Source organism: Protopterus annectens, chromosome 5.part0 (genome assembly GCF_019279795.1).
Source record: "Protopterus annectens isolate FY-2018-M chromosome 5.part0, PAN1.0, whole genome shotgun sequence".
Taxonomy (NCBI): domain Eukaryota; kingdom Metazoa; phylum Chordata; order Ceratodontiformes; family Protopteridae; genus Protopterus; species Protopterus annectens.
Genome location: NC_056735.1, coordinates 1763142810 through 1763162862, shown reverse-complemented (window position 1 = coordinate 1763162862; position 20053 = coordinate 1763142810). Strand labels below are relative to the sequence as shown.

Sequence of the window (20053 nt, the reverse complement as noted above, 5' to 3'; positions counted from 1 at the left end):
AGGCGGCCAGGGAAGAAAAGTTCCATTTGTTTATATTGCATTATACTTAGCTCCATTTAAACACAGAGCAGTTACATTTCTATTTACATTTATACATATACAGTAGTTACAGTTATACATTCTAAGATTTTACAGAGGTAAAAGTTACTAAAGAGAAAGCCCACATGCAACTTTATGGATTGTACAAGCAGCAGTTATGTATAAACATTGTTTTGTCATTTCAGTGAGAGATTGAGAGTATTCTGTTTAAGGAGGGTATTTGGAGAGTATCATAAGGAGAACATAAAGTTTTAACCTGGTGATGAGACTGTGCAGGACCAGGACTGGTTAAGATGTTGCTTAAGCAGTGATTTAAAACTATTGAGTTTTTCTGAGTTTTATTTGTGTTGGGATACTATTCCAGAATTTAGCAACGTATTGGGAGTAGAGGGAGTCTCCTGCAACATTATTTCACTTATTTGTGAGTACTAAGAATTTGTCACTAGAATGGAGGTCCCTTGTTGGACAGTAGGGCAGTAATGTGCTTTTTAGTACAGGGCATTTTTCTGGATGATGAATGAGTTGTTGAATATGTTAGGTAGTTTTGCAGTTCAAACCAGTTTCATTGCTTTAAGCTATGACAGTGGTGGGTCCTATGAGTGAGAAGGGTGGCAAATTTAGCTATTTTATTGTAGCAGGAGGTGAGTTTCTTTCTTTGAGTATTGTTTAAGTTTGTTAGGATAGGAGCGACGTATAAGAGAGTTGGCAGTAAGAAGGTGGTGGCTAGAGTTTTTGAAGTATCTGTAAGGAATCCATTGATCCTATAAAGGGAATCTGGGCACATTGTGGGTGTTGCAAAGAGCACTTCTGGCTGACATCAAAGATTGAAACAATACCAGTTTCATGAATTTTAACTATAGTTTGACTTAGGAATGGTGTCCATTCCTGTCATGGTGTTAGAAACCCAAAAGACTTGGAGAAATTAAAGTGAGGAGCCTAGTTTCTGGTGTGTAGATTTAATGCTGTGTAGTTTATGCTGGTCATATTTGAGACTGTCATCTATTATAATGTCCAAAAGGTTACTGTGAGTTACAGTTTCAGTGACAGTATTATTTGCTGACTTTGTGGTGAAAGATTGCTTTTAATTTTGGCAAATGTTTAAGGTAAAAAGCATTAACTTAGTTTTCTTGAGGTTCAGTAGGAGGTTTGATTCTTTGAGCTAGGTTTCTACAGAGGAGAAAGAGTTTTGGGGAATGTCTTGGAGCTTATTTATTGTTGAGGCTATGCATATTAATGTTGAGTGTTCTGCATACTGAACAAAACTAGCTTGGTGAGTGGAGGTGTGGAAGTTACTAATAAATAAATTAAATAGGAGAGGACCCAAAATAGAGCCCTGAGGATAAACTGCTAGCTTTTTAAAAATGTTTTGCCCTCCATTCAAGTTTGCCTTTGAGGCAGGTGCCCCATTTGCTCCACCCTTCCTACCACCCTTGCTACAACTCTGACTGTGCAGCTGTTTCCATTTCAGGTTGGTGGCACCAGTCCTACATGGATTGATGGCTGTTTTGAATTTAAAGCTCAAAAGTGGATTTAAGGTCATAACAGAGGCAGTCCGCCAGGATACAGAGAGCCTCCTCTTACCATCTTAGAATAACAGTAGGTCACATAATCTGCATTATATCTAAATATTGTACAGTGGTGACTTGTATGTCATGCTGCTAGAAGTGCGTACTCAGCAATCCTGTTCTGAATTGGTTGCAGTCAGTCAGTCTGGTATGGGGCCACAGCTTCACACTGAAGTAGAGATTAATGTGTGAGAGTGATAGCTGGAGTCTGTTGCATGCAACACTGTCACAAACAGTAATTGAGAAAAATATAAACAGCTCTCTGCAGGTCATCAGCTGTTTGACAGCCCTAGTAGTTTATATTCTGATTCTTAGAACCAAGTCCAGTGAATCCCATATGTGAGCCTTGGCTCAGGCTAAATCCCAGGCTACTGGAATTTGCAGACTCTCTGCAATGCTAGAACAGGCCCACAACACTCTCGTTTTTAGTAACAGCTGGCAGCACTGATCCTGAGCAGAATGTCATGGGTTTGTTTTTGGACAGACTAATAATGAAAATAATTCTATTCGTAGTCACCATAAGTTCGTTAACTAGGGCAGTGGCTACTTCCTGTGTAGAAGTGTGACAGTGGGATTTGGTCTTTGGCCTTGTAGGCTTAGATTCTTTAGAATGTAGAAAACAATGGATTTTGTAAGAGGATATCTGTCCTTCATTATATCACAGCTGCACTAAACAGGACTGCTGTGTAATTAACACCTTCACAAGCTGCTAAGCATCCGACCCTATCTCATAAGGGACTGTGATGTTGTCCTTACAAATTGTAAATATGGTATGCTGAATTAGAATGAGGAGAGAAGGAAGAAACTACAGACCAGCTACACCAGAGGCAGGGAAAGATAGGTGGGCATCTTATACAGGATGGCCCTGGTCTTGGTGAGCTATCATTATAAGTATGTCTTTCATATAGGATAAGAGGAGGTCCATCCACTGTAACAGCAGGAATGCGTTATCCTCATGGGTGGAATTCTCTATGATGTATGATATAAGATTCTTGCTTTGGCTGTGAGAGGTTATGAGTTAAACAAGACTGTTTTTTTGCAAGTCAGGTAGCACAGAGGACAAATGCTATTAACTGCCGATGAGCTTGCTTCCTGTAATCCAAGGTTTGCATTTTTTAGCCTCCATTTAACCACTGTGTAACTCTGAGCAAGTCACTTAATTAGACAGTACTCTAGTGCAACTAGGAAATTGAGGTAGGCTTCTCAGTGTTCCTCTGTACTACTTCTCTGGTAGTTACCCTAGATAGCGGTCCACTGTACCACATGTCTGGCAATTACCCTAGATAACAGTGCCCCCAAAGAAGTCCTGGACATCACATTTAGATTATGCTTTTTAAAAATGTTAATGGAAGAACAAATGTGTGCTTTAGGAAAAAGAAGAAAATGAAAAATATAGTGCTTTGACTACATTTGATATGAAATCCCTGTTTTTGGAAGATAACTGTGAAGAAATGGAACCATTTTTCGTTTCTGATGACATTACAAGTGAAGACAAAGTGAGCCACATTCATTAATATTTGTGAAACTGTACAAATTGTGATTCCATGAGTGTACGCTACAGCAAAGCTGTGGTTTGCTAAAGGCGTATAAGGAAAAAGCATCTAGCTGGCATTATAAATGCAAATTAAAAAGTTAAGCTTCTAGTGGAATTTGGTATGCGGCAAAAATGTATGACAAAACTGGTGCTTGGATTTGTTGCTATGATATTTTGGATATTTTCTTTCTAGTAATACAACTTCTGGATTTGGTGTTCTGCTTTTTCATAATTGTGTTTTTTTTTTTTTTGGGAGGGGGGGTGACCAAGACAAGCTAGCTACATATACGCCCGTGTGTGTGTGTGTCTGTGTGTGTGTCTGTGTGTGTGCATATGTATATATATATATATATATATATATATATATATATATATATATATATAAATATAAAATCTGTAAGCACATGCACATGCACACGTGTATATATAATGCATATATATATATATATATATATATATATATATGTGTATGTGTGTGTATATATATATATATATATATATATATATATATATATATATATATATATATATAATTGTGATCTACTTCTAAATTTTGAAGTTTCAAAACTTCGAATTTCTTATGGTTGAGACCATAAGATCGATGTTTTGACACTTTGAGCCGTTTAAATGGAGATCACTCAAAATAGTAAAACTGAAGGAAAGCAAACCAACCCATTTGCCCCCCGTCCCCTTCCAACTAAATATACCAACTCGAAGATTGCACTACTGCAGGGATAAGGGGCAAAGTTCAACAGGATGGCCAAGTGGTTCCGGAATGTCAGTGTTGGGCGGTCATCAGTCTTTTTGTCTCAGCGTTTTGGAAATCGGGTAAGTGAGCTTTTGGGTTTCTGAAGGAGGGCATATATATATATATATATATATATATAGATATATATATATATATCTACTGCGGTGGTGGTGCTGCGGTAGCGTCGTCGCCTCACAGTTAGACGTTGCACGTTCGATTCTCAGTTAGAGTGTCTTCTGTGTGTCGACATGCGTGACTGGGCATTCCTTCGCTGAAGGTCGTGCGTTAGACCCGGCAAGCCAGCACGTAAAAAATCTACTGCCAATCATTAGCGGACCAGAGTTCTGCTGTGGCGACCCCTAACCGGGAAAAGCCGAAAGACAGTTTATATATATATATATATATATATATATATATATATATATGTGTGTGTGTGTGTGTGTGCGCAGATAGAAACATGCATAGATATAGAGCTATAGCTACATGCATAGGTATAGATCTGTAACTATGTATTTACATGTCATACATACACATATGTGCGCGCGCGCACACACACACACTGGTATATGCATAAAGGGCCATATTTATGTAAAAATGTATACATTATATGCATTTATAGACTCTATGTGTGTGTATGTAATATATATATATATATATATATATATATATATATATATATATATATATATATATTTGACTCATTTCTGAGATACCCATACTCTTCTTTACTCTCCCTATGCTGGGGGTGTCACAGGCATCAGCATCCAGGATCGTCCATCAGTTCCTAAATGCTGTGCTCCACCATGCCAGTGACCACATATATGTTCCCTGTACTCCTGAGGATAGGGCCAGAAGTAAGCAGAAGTTCTACCATGTAGCACACTACCCCAAAGTACTAGCACACTACCCCAAAGTACTAGCACACTACCCCAAAGTACTAGCACACTACCCCAAAGTACTGGCACGCTACCCCAAAGTACTGGGTGCCATAGATTGCACACATGTAGAAATTAAGACACCACCAAGGGAACTGGGTAGGCTCTACATAAACAGAAAGGAAATCAGAGTTCACCACAAAAAAAAAAAAAAAAAAAAAGCCAGTGATTACCTTTCCAGAAGTTTAATAAAAAACAGATGTCCAATAAAATCACAGTCTCTGCACCAAAACACATACTTTATAATTGCTAGTACACACAATAAAATATCCTTCCAAAGTTTTCAAAGCTAACACAGCATCACACGATAAAACTCTGTTATACAGACTCCAGGCAACACACCAATATAACTCCTCTAGAGCCTCAGCTGTTCAGACTTTACAGAGTATACCTATTCTCACCCTTAAATACTACAATTTAATCATAATTAATCAATTAAATATATCACACTCATTATTCTGTTAAAGGAAACATTTCCAATGGCATTCCCTGTTCAACCCTTTTGGAATTAAAGTGTTAAATTTTAAAATTAAAATAGACTCCATCTTCCATAATTTCTTTTTTATATCTAAATCATGGATTTGTTTCACTTGCCCTAAAACTGTGGCTTCTAAGCCTTGTATATTCCCATTATGATATTCTTTAAAATGTAATGACAGGGTTTTCTTCCCTGCCTTTAATATTTCTTGCATGTTCTTTTAATCTTTCCCTAAAGCTTCTCTTATTTCCCCCTGTATATACTTTACCGCAGGGACATCTCAACCCATACACTATTCTTGTACTATCACAGGAAAATGTGCCATTACAATAAAACTTTTTTTCATTTATTTTATTAAAACTCTGTATAACATACTGTCAACAAATGCACTTGCCACAAGGTAAAGTGCCCTACATTTGTACTTCTAAACTTGTATTGTCAAGAGGTAACTGAAACCTCCCATGCACTACAAAATCTTTGATGCTTCTACCTCTTGAATAGGAAAACATGGGGAACTCATTTGCTTTTATTTTAAGATATTTACTCTTTTCCAAGATGTCCAATCATATCTAACTAATTTAGCTAAAGTTTCAGAAAAAACTGTGAATTTTGTCACAAAAAATAATTTCTGCATTTCTTGATTTTGCACACCCCTGTATATATTATTAATGACTTTTTTACTCCTGTTTTGCTACTTTCTTCCACCATTGATTCATCATAACCCCTATCCACAAACATTTTAGCTGCCTTATTTATTTCCCTGTCACATTCTTTCTTTTCACTACACAATCTTTTTATTCTAAGAAATTCTCCATATGGAATAGATTTAATCGTATGAGGAGGGTGACAACTTTCCCCATGTAATATTTAGAAGATATATGAAGAAATGAAACAGTCCGTGTAGCTTGCAATTGGCAGAATTGAAAGGCACAAATAAGAATACTGTGCACTATGAAAGCAAATGAATGCAATGGTAAAAACCACACAAAACAGCAAATAGCGTAATAAATTTTACTCAATACACACTTTCGTCAGAGACTTCTTCAGAATGCATTAAAAATCCACAATCACTGTTTAAATAATCATCTCAATAATTAACATCCAATTATTCAATTGCAAGCTGCACGGACTGTTTCCTTTCTTGACCAGTTTTTTATGGTTCTGGTTTTTTGGATTTTATTCAGTTGATATATGAAGAAATACTTTCTTCAAACTTCCTATGAATTCCTGTTTGAATTTTATCATCATTAATGCCTATTAATGTTATATCCAAAAAGTTTACCTTTGTACCCCTTTGGATCCCATCAAATCTTGTATTATAATGATTTTTCTGTACATCCTGAACAAAAGTCTCTATTTCATCTCACCCCCCTTCACATATAAATATTAAGTCAATAATAAATCTATGATATTGCAATACATGTTGTTTAAAAAAATCTTTAATATAAATGTATTTATTCTCAAACATTCCCAGAAACAGGTTGGCATACATGGGGCAAATCCAGCCACCATGGCCGTTCCCTGAAGCTGTTTAAATAACTCTCCATTAAAGTCAAAAATATTGTGACTTAAACAAAAACGAACCAATTCTATAATAAAATGTGTCTTTGGAGTGTCCTTTAGAAAAAATAATAGGGCTTCTAGTCCATGTGTATGTTCAATATTTGTGTATAAGATAACTACAAAAAACAGACCCTTTTTCCATTTAATTCTCCTTTTCTTATCTAGAAAATCAAACAAGTCTTTAATATATGGGGATAGTTTTTCTACTGCTACCCTCAAATATGTATGTAGAAAAAAGGCCACATTATGTGTGAAATAGCCACACACATACACGATGGGGTGCCCTGGTGGGTCTTCCATGCTTTTGTGTATCTTAGGGATGCAAAATGTATGCCATGGTATTATCATTGATTGCAGATTTTTTAATATACATCCTCATGTGAGAAATATTTTAATCTCAGTCCCTTCATTAACAATTCCTTATACATGGCTACTGCTTCTAAATAGCAATCCATCCCTACTGACACATAAAACATTTGCATCTGTCAAATGAGTATAACACATATTTAAATATTGACTATAGTGGAGCACCACAAACTTGCCCCCTTTGTCCGATGGCTTAAAAATCAATTCCTTGTTGTAACTAAGTTTCTGCAAACTCAGCCACTCTTCCTTGCTTAGATTATATTTGACATTTTTTCTGTTTCTACTCACCATTTCATATTCGTTTTACACAGAGAACTGTAATACATTTGAAAACTGTTGAATACTTCATCATCCTTACAAACAGGTTTAAATTCAGTCTTGTTATGTTACATTTTCCGTATTCAGCTTACAATAAGCATCTGATTCAAAGTCAGAAACACATGAATGAAAACTTGTTTTACTTGAATCTGAATCACTGTCTGCACTATCACTGTAAATTACATTCACATCTTGTGCAAAATATGATTTTAAATACATACAATTTTCTTATAAATTTAAATATTTCACATTTTAGCTCATACCCACTTCGTAAAACCATGGGAATAAACTTCAGAACTTCAAGCCTTTTTTGAATGTCTGTGAGTTGAGGTTAAATTCCCTATAACTGTCATGTCCATATTCCTGATTTCTTGATCTTTTTCTATTATTCCTGCCTGGTTCACGAAAAGTTTTTAATAAATAACCAGGAATCTGAAGTAGTTAACTTCATTTGTGCAGCAACCTATGGGAATTGGATCCAACCTCACATCCGAGCCGGCAGTTTTCAACAGCATTAGATCCGAGCTCCAAGCTCCTCCCCTACCCATAATCCCCTGCCAACCCTGACTGTCCCCAGATCTAGTTTGCAGCGGTTTACTTCAGCAGCTTGATCCCGAGTTCCAGGTGTTTTCGTTCACTTTGTGAGAAAAATTTAACTTTTCTGACCCTTTTCTTTAACTCTTGGTGTGAGTGTGTGTTCAGGTCCCTTTTTCTACTTAAAACTCTCTTAGTTTAATTTATTTTGTTTCATATTTAACCTCCCCCTTCCTTCGTGGTTCCGTCAGGGTTGTGTGTGTATTTGGGGCCTAGTGTGTGTGGTTTTACCTTCTTAGTATGTCTGAGGCCCCAAAGTTGATGTTTTCTAAGTGCACCGAGTGTGGCCATAAGCTGTCCCCAGTTGGGGTTGAGCACCTGTCCTCTGGTTGTACCATTTGTGCAGCGTTCAACCCCAGGGCACTCAAGGACCGGAGGTCTAAGCTGATTCTGGCGGGTCTTCTGCCCCCGATCTCGGCTTCTGCCTCCGGTTCTCCCGTGGCTCCCGCTGCGGCGGCTGCCACTCCTGCTTCCCTTCCCCCGGCCGGGACTCAACCTCCCGCCTTAGGCCCGGAGGAGAGGGAGGCCAGGAAAGAAAGGAGGAGGGAGAAGCCGAGGCCTCCGCTTCGGCCCCCCCCAGCTAAGCGGTCTTCTCCCTCCATGTCTTCTGGGTCTCCTCCTTCTCGGATCCAGTCCCCGTGCTTTTCACCGGGTCCTGAGGAGGAGGAGACCCGATCTCCTTTGAGGTCATCAAGGCGACACTCCCACCCCGCCTCAGTGGCCTCGTCGAGATCTACCTGAAGTCTCACAGATGCAGATTTGGACTGGATGATGAGAAGATTCCTCCAGGCCCAACTGCAGATGGGAGTGCTCCTGCCTCCCCCCCTCCGGGGGGGAGCTCGACCCCCTTCTTTGCCCCGATAGCTCCTTCTCCATCCCGTTTCCCGGGTTCGGAGTCTTCGGAGCCGGGCAGCCTTGGAGCCGGGGGTGTGTCGGCGCCGATAGTCTCGGGTACTTCGGCGCCGACACTTCCCTTGAGTCTGTCGGGTCCATTTTCTTCGGATCCGAGCTCTCAGAGCCGAGGGCTGAGCTTTGGATCTGGGGGTATTGGTATGTCTTCGGCTCCGTCCAGGTCGGAGCATGCTGGTCCGTCGCAACCAATCGCTTCGGCGCAGGCTCCGATCCGTCCGTTGGATCCGAGCGAGGGTCTGCTTTCGGATCCCAGAGAGAGCAGCTCTCCCTCGGCATTCGACATGGTGGAGAGGGCCCTGTCGTGAGATTCCAGGCCCCTGGCCCTTGCCACGGCTCCACCCTGCACTCCTTCTCTGTTGGGTCCGACTTCTATCACCCAACCCCAGGGACAGCTTGCTTTGATGTCCGAGGTAGTTCCATTGGAACAAGACGTTGCTGGTGAAACCTCCTCAGACAGCCCCCCCGAGGAGGTTCCTCACAAGCGAAGGTGCAAGAGGAGGCACCTGGACTCCCCCGAGTCCTTGACTGAGGACACGGATTTGGAGGAAGGGGAAGGATCCCCAAGATCACCCCCCGAAGATGCCTCATTTGGTGACATCATGGAGATGCTCAGAGTAAGGGGGGTGGTCTGCCCCAAAGCCTACCTCGGACAAATCCGTATTCCTGGAGGCGTTTGAAGCAGGCCCGTCTACCTTTTGGGTGTTCCCTCCGGCCGACCCCCTGGTAGACTTGATTACTACCAGGGCATGGAAGGAGCCGGACACTGTGGAGCCAGTCCCCAAGCGTCTGGACAAGATTCTTAGCCCACCCTCTGACAAGTCCTACTGGATTAAGGGTCCCCCTGTAGATGCCATGTTGGTGGCGGCGACCACCAAGAGGGAACTTGCTCAGGAGAGTCCCTTGCTTCATCCCCCGAGCAAGGAGTCTCGGTCGATGGACTGCCTAGGGAAGCGGGTATTTAGTTCAGCTACCTTCTCTGTGAGGTTGCTGAACTACATGGCACATGTGCTCCGACTACAGCGGGACCTTAACAAAGAGTACGCTGCGTCACCCCCCCCGAGTCCATGTCGGCGGAGGACAAACAATTGCACTCCACCCGGATGGCCACTCTACGATCCATATCTAACACCTCTATGCGGCTACTGTCTCATGCCATGGAAGGAGCCGCTAGAGCCAGCAGAGCGGGCCTCGTTATAAGACGTCAGGCCTGGCTCCGGCACTGTGATTTCGCGGAACCCTTTAAGGCGTCTTTCGCTAATGCCCCTTTTGATGGTTCTGCCCTCTTCGGCAAAACAGTGCGAGATACCTTGGTCCAGAGCAAAAAGGACGGGAAGACGTTGTCTGCCGTCGGAGTCCGCTTCTCTGCTCCCCAGAGGTCCTTCTCTAAGAACCAAAAGGGACAGAAGAAGATGTGGTTCCGGAAGTCGCAACAGTCCCGTCCCGCTCCGGACTCCCAGCCCTTCCGTGGCAGAGGAGGGCAGGGTGGACACCGCCCTAGAGGCAGAGGGGGCCCGCGGAACTTTGGATCCAGAGAACCCTTCTCCGACCAACCCACGCAACACCCCTGAGGGGTTGCCCAACTGCTCCACTCTGGAGGCAGTTGGGGCGTTCTCAAAGCACCCAGCAGCTTGGGAGTCCATCACGACAGACCGCTGGGTGCTTCGCATCATATCCAGAGGATATCAGATTCTCTTTTCTCATTACCCACGCAGCCCCAGATACCTCCCTGATGTCCCACCCAATCAGAGGGAGGCCGCAGCAATGGAAATCCAACATTTGCTGGAAAAAAGAGCCATCCAACACGTTCCCCCAGACCAATGCGGGTCCAGGTTTTACTCCAGGTTCTTCTTGGTGCCAAAAAAGATGGGGGACTTAAGACCAATCCTTGACTTCTCTTTCCTGAATCTGTCAGTAACCAAAGAGAAGTTCCGCATGGTCACTCTTCAATCCATTCTCCCCCTTTTGTGGGAGAACGATTGGATGTGCTCTATAGACCTCAAGGATGTGTACTACCACATTCTGATGGACAGGCGATCCAGGAGGTTCCTCCACTTCCGGCTAGGAGCCAGTCATTTCCAATTCAGGGTCCTCCCCTTTGGTCTCACCACAGCCCCCAGGGTGTTCACCAAAGTGTTAGCGGCCCACCTGAGGCTCCAGGGAATTCAGGTCTTCCCGTGCCTGGACGACTGGCTCCTGACCGCCCCAACAAGGCATCTACTCTGTGCAGCCAGAAACTACTTTCTTCGTCTAGCTCCCCGGCTGGAGATCACTATCAACATAGAGAAGTCGTCTCTTATTCCGACTCAGACCATAGACTTCATAGGGGCCAGATTAGACACAAACAAACTCTTAGCTTTCTTGACCACAGACCGGCTACTAACCCTGAGGCTACACGTGCAGGCCATTCTGCAATCTCCAGCTCCCCCGGCGGAATTGGTCCTGAGGGCTCTTGGCTCGATGGCGGCAGCAATCAACCTATTGCCAATGGCACGTTTGAACATGAGGGTCTTTGGTCCTTTCTTCACTATCCTCTGAGCCATCCCGTTCCCCTCAGCAGGGCTTGCAAGAGGGCCCTCCTATGGTGGCTCCAATCTTCGGACCTCCAGCAAGGACGCCCCTTTTCTATGACCCCTCCACTAGCCACGGTGACCACGGATGCCTCCCACCTCGGGTGGGGGGGCATTGTTCGGGCAGGACAGTCCAAGGCACATGGGACCTCACGGAGACCTCACTGCATATCAACATCCTAGAGATGAGGGCAGTGCTGTTAGCGTGGCAAGCACTTCAGGACCTTCTTCCTGTAGTAACGATTGCGATTCAGACGGACAATATGTCTGTTGTCTGGTACATCAACAAACAGGGGGGAACCAGGTCTTACCCACACTGCCGAAGACCCATGAGGGTGTGGGAATGGGCGATCTCCCCACCAACTGCTTTCTCATAGCAACGCACATTCCGGGACGGTCCAAAATCCTAGCGGACAAACTAAGTCGCACCATCCTGTTACCATATGAGTGGTCTCTGAATCACGAGATAGCAAATCAGATTTTCATCAAATGGGGTCAACCCTGTTGCGATCTCTTTGCCTCTCCCTCGAACACAAAATGTTACGACTACTTCACTCTCATTTCCCCCTCCAGGGAACCCCCGAGAGACACTCTGATGCATGCTTGGCCTCCCGGTCTTCTTTATGCTTACCCTACTCTTCCTCTGATGCTGAAGTTTCTTCAGAAAGCCAGTCGGTTGGGGAGCAAGATTATCCTCATTGCCCCGTTTTGGCCTCGTCAAACCTGGTTCCCTTACCTTTGGTCTCATCTGGTGAATCCTCCTTGGATTCTGGATCCCTGTCCGGATCTAATATCCCACCCCCTAGATCTCCCAGTCCCGAACCTGGACAACCTCAAGCTCACAGCTTGGCTGCTCCAGTTCCACTCATAGCTAGGACTCCCGGTATCTCTTCCCCAGTTAAAACTATTCTAGTAGCAGCGCACAAGCCTTCTACTAGAAAGATCTATAGCAGCAAATGGAAATGTTTCTCCATTTGGGCAGAACACAAAAATTTGGATCCTTTTACAGCTCCTTTGCCCGCTGTATTATACTTTCCGTCAGGACTGTTTCATCAGGGGGCTAGCTCCTCCACAGTCAAGGTTCAACTAGCAGCTATCTCTCATTATCACGTGGGACATGAACTGGGCCCTTTGATCACCACGAAATTGTGTAAGACCTTTTTGAAGGGCACCTTTCTGCTCAGACCTCCAGTGAAGGATGTAGTCCCTCCTTGGGATTTAACGCTGGTGCTTCAGGCCTTGACAGCTCCCCCGTTTGAGCCTGCAGCTTCAGTAGATCTTAAATTCTTGTCATGGAAAATGGCCTTTCTTGTCGCTATCACCTCGGCTCGAAGGGTCTCTGAACTACAGGCCCTCTGTGTAAAACCCCATACTTGACCTTTCACAAGGATAGAGTTTACCTCAGGACAAATCCCTCTTTTCTTCCCAAGGTTGCCTCTGAGTCAAATATTAACCAGTCCATCAACCTGCCGGTCTTTTTTCCTAATTACCATAACAAAGGGGAATACAAATTACACTCATTGGATGTGCATAGACAACTTTGCTTCTACATCCACAGGACATCTGGTCATAGGAAATCCGACCAGTTGTTCGTCTCCTTTGCCAAATTTAACTTTGGTAAATCTGTGTCTAAAGTCACACTGTCTAGATGGATTTCACAGTGTATCATTTTAGCATATGAAAGTTCGGGCAGGACCGCACCTCAGGGAGTCCATGCCCACTCTACTCGATCTATGTCTACCTCTGCGGTTTTAGAGCTAGAGTCTCTTTGCATGATATTTGCTTGGCAGCCACTTGGGCCTCATCTCATACCTTTATCAATCACTATAAATTGGACATTATCTCCAGAGGGAGAGCATCCTTTGGCTCTGCAGTGCTCCGTAACATCCTTCCATGAAGGCCGCCCAAGATTCAGGTAGCTGGGGACTCTGTCCCATAGGTTGCTGCACAAATGAAGTTAACTACTTCAGATTAAGAAGTTATGTACTCACCATAACGTTCCATCTGAGTAAGTAAACTTCATTTGTCAGCAACCGTCCCTCCCTCCTGCCCCCTCACTTGCGAATGTCTTCATACTCAGGTCCATGGGTTTTACCCACTTTATCTTGAGAATAATAATTTATAACGGTCTCTGCTGTTGGGCAAACTTGATCTGAGATCAGTCAGGGTTGGCAGGGGATTATGTGTAGGGGGAGGAGCTTGGAGCTCGGATCTAAAGCTGTTGAAAACTGCCGGCTCGAATCCGAGGTCGGATCCGATTCCCATAGGTTGCTGGCAAATGAAGTTTACCTACTCAGATGGAACGTTATGGTGAGTACATAACTTCTTATTTGCTGCCTCCAGTAGTCCTGGAAAATGATTTTCCTCTTCACTATCTCCGTTAGCAAACGAAGATTCACTCCACTGAAGAGATGTAACCACTGGTATTCCTTCTTCCTACTTCCTGCTGGAACTTCACTCGTTGACATCATCTTGACTGATTGGAGGAGATTATGAACGCCTGACTTCGTTCATAATCTCTAATGTCTCTCTGTAGTTTATCTTTTTTCTTTCAATTAGTTCTTTTTCATACCCCACCAGTTTATCATTTACCCCAGCTAGGACGTTTTCAAGGGTAGATTTTTGTACAATGCTCTGACATACTTCTTTAGTCTCCATAATCAGTCTCTACCTCTTAAGGTTGTCTCTGTCTATGAGAATATTCACCCACTCGAGACTACATTTGTGGGCAGCAGCAACCCATCTGGCATGGAAATTCTTGTCTTCTTCTTCCTCTAAATTAAAGGGAGAAGACAGGCTCTTTATTGCTCATAAATCTCAAGGTGTTATGTTAAGCTCTACATATCTCTGCGAGCTTAATGAGTTAAAAAACACTGAAGTCTCTTTATAAATGAGTTTCTCCACCTTTTCATAGAGCTGCTGAAATTCAGGAGTAGCTGCCGCTTCTCTACTCCCGCCCCCTGTAGAGAATGGATTGTTGATACGTTGACTTCTGCCCTCACCCCAAGTATGAAAGAAAAAAGACGCTGTATCATTAGGATTTTGAACTATAGCACCGTTCGATTCCTGGTTCTTATTCTGGCTTACTGACATCACATTATCCGAAGCCGACACCAGAAAACGGTCCAATGTCTTGTGATGTCTCTTGCGAGGTTTCTCTAAAAATTCTCATCAGAGACCTGAAGGAATCACTGGCTTTATTTGATTACTTCACCACCAAAACTGAAATTATAGTTCACCACAAAAAAAAAGAAAAGCCAGCGATTACCTTTCCAGAAGTTTAATAAAAAACAGATGTCCAATAAAGTCACAGTCTCTGCACCAAAACACGTACTTTGTAATTGCTAGTACATACAACAAAATATCCTTCCAAAGTTTTCAAAGCAAACACAGCATCACACGATAAAACTCTGTTATACAGACTCCAAGCAACACACCAATATAACTCCTCTAGCGCCTTGATTCTTCAGCCTTTACAGAGTATACCTATTCTCATCCTTAAATGCTACAATTTAAAAGTAATTAATCAATTAAATATATTACACTCATTATTCTGTTAAAGGAAACATTTCAAATGGCATTCCCTGTTCAACCCTTTTGGAATTAAAGTGTTAAATTTTAAAATTAAAATAGACTCCATTTTCCATAATTTCATTTTTATATCTAAATCATGGATTTGTTTCACTTGCCCTAAAACTGTGGCTTCTAAGCCTTGTGTATTCCCATTATGATATTCTTTAAAATGTAATGCCACAGGGTTTTCTTCCCTGCCTTTTCTTATATCTCTTGCATGTTCTTTTAATCTTTCCCTAAAGCTTTTCTTACTTCCCCCTGTATATACTCCAACCCATACACTATTCCTGTACTATCACAGGAAAATGTGCCATTGCAAACATTTTTTTTTCATTTATTTTATCAAAACTATGTATACCATACTGACAAAAACTACACTTGCCACAAGGGAAAGTGCCCTATATTTGTACTTCTGAACTTATATTGTCTAAAGGTAACTGAAACCTCCCATGCACTACAAAATATTTGATGCATCTACCTCTTGAACATAAAAACACAGGGAACTCATTTGCTTTTATTTTAAGATATTTACTCTTTTTCAAGCTGCCCCAATGATATCTAACTAATTTAGCTAAAGTTGCAGAAAAAAAACTGAATTTTGATACAAAAAATTCTGCATTTCTTGATTTTGCACACCCCTGTATATATTATTAGTGACCTTTTTACTCCTGTTTTGCTCCTTCACATTAACCTTACTTTTTTCCACCAATGTTTCATCATAACCCCTATCCACAAACATTTTAGCTGCCTTGTTTATTTCCCTGTCACAATCTTTCTTTTCAATACTCAATCTTTTTATTCTAAGAAATTCTGCATATGGAATAGATTTAATCATATGGTGGGGGGGGGGGGCAACTTTCCCCATGTAATATATGACTACTTTCTTCAAATGTCCTATGAATTCCTGTTTGAATTTTATCTTTGTTAACGCCTATTAATGTTATATCCAAAACGTTTGCCTTTAAAAAAAGAAAGGGAATCATCTTGAACTTGTGTGCTGGCACCCCTAGCAGTTACCATGACTCACATATCTGGTGCACCTCCAACTGTACCAAATGTTTGCTGGGGGGTATCCTACAGGTTCATTTACTGGGGGGTGCAGGTTATGCCCTGGAGCTGTTGCTGTCAGAAATGCACATACACCCACTGAAGAATGCCATAATGAGGCACACGCTCACACCAGAAATATTACAGAGCGTGTGTTTGGGCTGCTGAAGTCACAGTTTTGGTGCCTAGATACATCTTGGGAAGTACTGCAGTACAATCCACGGACATGTACTGAATAATTCACAGTATGTACCATGCTACACAACATCATCCTGAGAAAACACCTTCAGCAGGATCAGCAAGGATAAGGAGCACCCATCCCACCACCAATGCCAAGGTCACCACAGCCACATACAGATAAGGAGTTAGAGGGGGAACCACCAGCTGCTGTCGGTGTAGGCAGATGTAGGTGTGCTCACTATGCCCTCACATTGGCTAAGAGACAACACATAGCACACTCACTCACCACCTAAGGGCCTAAAACCTTCCTACTATGCACATACATATACTAACTTTGATGCCAGGCAATTGTCACTACCTGTTCCTCCCCATGTATTGGCTGTGCACTCCTTGCATCAGACAGTCACCCCTGAACTAAAACTGTGGAAGCTGCTGCATTTACATGGTAAGTCCTGAACCTGGAGTGTATTGTGTAATAACTGAGTGACATATTCTTGCATGTTGTTACTTGGTAGTGTAAGCAGCTAAAAGGTGGGAGATGTGTACAGAAATTACCTTAACATGTGACAACAGTGACTTATTAGACTTATATGTGCAGGCTGAATGCAAAAAAAAGAATAGTAACAATAGCAACATATCCTTGTTTGTACCATAATAGAAATGCTTTGCTTTCCAACCCCAAAAGGAACAGGCGAATGACACATTTTACTAACAAACCATCTTTGAAATGCAAAAAGTGCTATCAAATGAACTGTCCCTGAAACATGTACAAATGTAACACAGAATATTCCATGTTAAGGTATTGCCAATCATGTATACCTGTGAAATGTCCTGACAAGCTTCTCCATGCCATCAGTACACTTCTGACTAATGCCTACAGATAAAAGTGTAAAAGCCTTTTCTGATTAAAATATATAGTTATTAAACAGATTATTTGTAATTACATGTCAGCATATGCAGTATGTAGCTGACAAAATACAGGCATGCTTTTTCAAAACCAGTAATCTTCTGTGGAGATATATCCCAAAGTAATAGCCTCTCTTCTGTGTTCCCCACATAAACAAGTCTGCTCATCTTCAGTTTCCCAGGGCTGTCAGCACAGTGAAGATGCAAATGAGGTGTGAACGCATTAGAATTGCAGAATCCCAAATACCTGGCTTTGTGTTGCAGATGTAAACATAGCACAGGCACTCTCTCAGTGTTTGTTTTTAATGGATTGCAACTGTGAATGATTACTGGCAAAGAGAAGGGAAATTCAACAGCAATGCAGACTGGCCTTCATCCAGTGGGTGTGTCAGGTTAGACTTAGATTGTGTTAGATGTAATTCTGTCTGGGTTGGAAATGTGCGTAAGCAGCTCACAATTCACAGGTTCTGTTCATTAACATCCAACCTCCCCTCATTTGTTGACAACTGAATATGATATTATTTCATTTAATATCCTCACACATTTTGAGGCCAATGACGAAAAATGGTTTACAGACTGCATAGGTTCATAAGTTCATAATAGGCTATCTGCCCTAGGGCATTTATAAGTCTAGCCAGAGTGTGTTTGGCTTTCGCCACCCATTTTAAATGAATTTTGCTATGCCCTTTTTTGAGGTTAGTATACTGTGCCTCTGTCTAACAGTGACACAGAAGTGATACCGGGAGTAAACCTACTATCTCCCATCCACTCATCAAGATTCCTCTTGAAGAGAGTCAATGAGAGACTCTGCCTAACCTGTACTGGGATTTTATTCCAGAGTGAAGGGAGCCTCTGGGTTATGAATCTGTCCCTCCAGCATGTCCTATTTATTTCAGTGCTAAGGTTCAAGTCTCTCAAGTGCGTAGCTCGATGGGATTTGGATTTTTTGAGGTGCAGCATGTCCATTAATTCCGGGTTGTACATGGCTTTATACGTCAGGCACAGATCTACCACTGAGTAGAGCTGGAGTTTCTTTAACCGGGCAGCATATGGCATCTGTTTGAGCCCTTTGATCCTCTTGGTGGGGTACTTTTGGGGTCTTTCCAGTTGCTGCAGGTGTCTGGTAAGCTACATCCCAAAAGGGGCATTGTACTCAATTATGGGCCTGATGAGGGATGAGTAAAGAGGCACGATGACCTCCCCTGATCTAGATGTGAATCCCTTTATGATTAAGTGGGCTATATAAAATGTTTTTCTAACCACTTTGGCCACGTGGTTGTCAAATGAGAGATTGCTATCAACTTGGGTCCCCAGGTCCCTAATTACTTCTTCCGTACTTAATGGATTACCACCTATGTGGTAATTTGTGGGCACTTTGTTTTTGCCAAAGGGGATGACTATACACTTTTTGGCGTTTAGCTTGAGGCCATGGCTCTGGCACCAGTTGTCTGTTTCTATGAGGCCCTTTTGTAGGATGCTTGTGTCAGCTGGAGAGTCTATTATGGCGCCCAGTTTGCAGTCATCTGCGAACTTGGTCAGCCACAGTCCTTCCCTGTTAGCCTGTACCTCCGAGAAATATATACCGAACAAGAGAGGTCCCAGGACTGAGCCTTGTGGGATGCCACTTTTAACTGGTTTGGAGTCTGACATGGCTCCAGCAATTCTAACCATGTGGATTGTGTCCTTGAGCCAGTTTGCAACCAATCTAGTGACATAGGGGTTTATATTTAAGCTGGTGAGCTTATCTATAATGCCCGAGTGGGGTATTGTATCGAAGGCTTTTGCAAGGTCCTGGTAGGCTGTGTGGACCACCTTCCCCTCGTCAATGGCCTTGGTGACTGTTTCAAAAGAATCAACCAGGTTTAAGAGGCAGGATCTGCCCTTAACAAAGCCAAACTGGGTAGGATCCAGTGTCTGTAGGTCCTCAATATCTTTATTTATGAGTTCCATGATGATCCTTTCCATAGCTTTGCAGACCAAGCTAGTCAAGCTTATGGGGCGATAGTTTCCAGAATCCGTTGAAGCACCACCTTTGTGGAGAGGGACCACTGTTGCTGTACGCCACTCTTTGGGTACATATCCTGTAGTAAGGCTGAGATTGAACAGTAGTTTTATGTTTGGGTTTAGTTCTTCTTGGAGTTCATGTAGGACACATCCCGGGACACCATCTGGTCCCATTGATGCTGTGTTTTTTGTTTTGGAGAGGACGGCTCTTACCTGAGCATCTGGGATGTCAGGGGGGCAGCACTCTGCTGGGATAGATATTTGCCCTTTTGGTGGCATGTCTCAGATTACTAGTTAGATAAGAGAAGAATGACCAACAATCACAGAGAATTAAGACAGATCTGTATATTTACAAGCAATAATCATAACTGATTGTGTGATCACCTAGTGCACTACATCCAAAAATAATAAATGTACAAATAACAGTTGTACTGTTTCATATTACTGTAGAATATGTTGCAGTTGGCCATATACAAAATGATTTCATTTCCTTGCTGCAAAAATGTTTGTGTGGCCAAGAGGGATAAGGCATCCTTACTGTGTTTTGAAGGTTCAGTGGAGTGAGAGATTAAATCAGATCTCTGTAGAAATATCTCATGTGTCCTAATATTTTCTAGTGTGGATGTCATACATTGTTTTTCCTTATTTCAGTGGCTTTCACCCTTTTTTTCTTTTTTATTTCTTTAAATGTTTTCAGGAGAGTGTTTTCATGATGCATCCCTTT

The 20053-nt window shown here is 42.4% G+C and overlaps 1 protein-coding gene across 5 annotated transcripts in view; it reads left to right on the top strand.

The window, feature by feature from the left end:
• The window catches only part of LOC122801886 (sodium/myo-inositol cotransporter-like), a 125891-nt gene that overhangs the window by 13329 nt on the left and 92509 nt on the right, over nucleotides 1-20053 (top strand). The gene's annotated exons all lie outside the window — the stretch shown is intronic.